The sequence below is a fragment of the Corvus brachyrhynchos genome, unplaced genomic scaffold, assembly GCF_000691975.1.
Source record: "Corvus brachyrhynchos isolate BGI_N302 unplaced genomic scaffold, ASM69197v1 scaffold139, whole genome shotgun sequence".
Lineage (NCBI taxonomy): Eukaryota > Metazoa > Chordata > Aves > Passeriformes > Corvidae > Corvus > Corvus brachyrhynchos.
Window position 1 is genome coordinate 1475589 of NW_008246062.1, and position 1712 is coordinate 1477300.

A 1712-nucleotide genomic window follows, 5' to 3' on the forward strand; every position below is an offset into this window, starting at 1 on the left:
TGTTTGGGCTGCAAAGCTCTGAACCCATCAGCTCTAAGACAAGTGCCAACAGGAACATTTCAGGGCAGCATTTAAAATGGGATTAAACACGGGTACAGAAGAGAGAGTGACAGGCTGGCAAGGTGGTGGGATGGTTGGGACACCGTGGCATCATGCCGGCTGCTTTTATAAAGTGCTTTTAAGCTGCTAAGAGTAGTGGATGAATAAACCTGATCGGGAGGGAGGCAGGCACTAAGTGACCTCCTAAGAACTAATGTTGTTCCCTGCCCCAGCTGCTCCTTCCCAGCAGAAGTGAGTGAGCTCAGAGCATCTAGCAGCATGGGAGACAGTAGTGGGAAGTGTAGAAGTATTAGTCCTGCTCCTGTGGTGGTCGGCTGGGAGTGGGATGTGCTGGGAAGCTGCAGAGTCTGCACTGCTCACCTCCATGGAGCAAACTTGGTAGAGGCTCATGTTGACATCCAGCTGCTTTCTGAGGTTGCTCCAATCCTGTATCCTGCCCACGCACAGGAGTATTTTGAATCCAAGCAGCCCTGGTTTTGACATGCATGGATAGATTCAAAAAGCAGAAGTCCCTGCTGAGCATCATCCCTGAGATCCAGAGCAGTGCTACCCAGGAACAGTTTCCCATGAGTGGTGCTACCCACAGTGTCACCCATCCCATCACGGACACCAGGAAGAATCTATTTTCTTTAAAAAATTAGCTCAGAGAAAAGTTCCTGAGTTAATAAGCCTTTTTATTTTGCTGCTATAACTGAGATGTCAGGTTGAAATGGACTCATTGAAATAAATCCCTGAAGTTTTTCAAGGCTCATTCAGTCCCTGAAGCTACAAGGGAAACAGTCCTGCAGTTTTACATGCTACATGCTCAGAGCTGTCCAAACTCCCTCAGCCAGAGGACTACAACTATTTGGGCTGCCCAGATGGGATGTTTGTTCCTTAAAGACAAACCCCAGACTGGCACCTCTGACCAGCTACTTTCCATTCCTTGCTCCACAAGTATGTGTTCCTGGGGATGCTTTGAGAAGTTACCCCTCAATTTGCTCTGCAGCTGGGTAAAAGGAGAAGTTTGTGCTCCTACAGGTTTGACTTCTGCTCCATCTACTGCTGTTTTCTGTACACTAAAAGTTGCCAATTAAAGTGAACTAAATCTCTCCCTTTGTAGACCCCCAGGCTGAAAGCATGTCCCTGTACTGGTAAGGGGTGATGATGCACATGCATCTTTTAAAAGTTAGAGGAGATCTGGTTAGGACCTGGAGACATCATGTCTCCATGTCTATGGGATGCCAAGAGAATAGAACAGCCTTCAGCATGTTGCTCTTCCTCTGCCTCTAATGCAGATCTTTTCTGGTGTTAGAATAAAATGATTTTTTTACTACTGCCATAAAACAGAATACTCATGGTTGTGTTTTATTAGGAAAGTATGGAGGATCACAGGACATTTCCTTCCTAGTGTAATGCTTTTGGTGCAAACGTGATCAGCCACTGCATTTCAGCCAGACCAGTAACAAAACAATAAAACCACAACTGTTTTGCAGAAAGGAATTCATATTCCCAATGCCTGGAAATGCCCAAAGAAGCTCAAAGAACAGAGCACAAACATGTTCATACTTAGGGCTGATCTCTCCCTGCAGCAGCTTCTCCCCATCCCCTCCTGCCTGGGTCTGCTGAGTTTTAAGGCTGCTGGCAGGACAGAGATGCTTTCTTTCAACAGA

The 1712-nt window shown here is 46.4% G+C and overlaps 1 protein-coding gene across 2 annotated transcripts in view; it reads left to right on the forward strand.

The window, feature by feature from the left end:
• The window catches only part of LOC108449709, a 13162-nt gene that overhangs the window by 425 nt on the left and 11025 nt on the right, over positions 1-1712 (forward strand). The gene's annotated exons all lie outside the window — the stretch shown is intronic.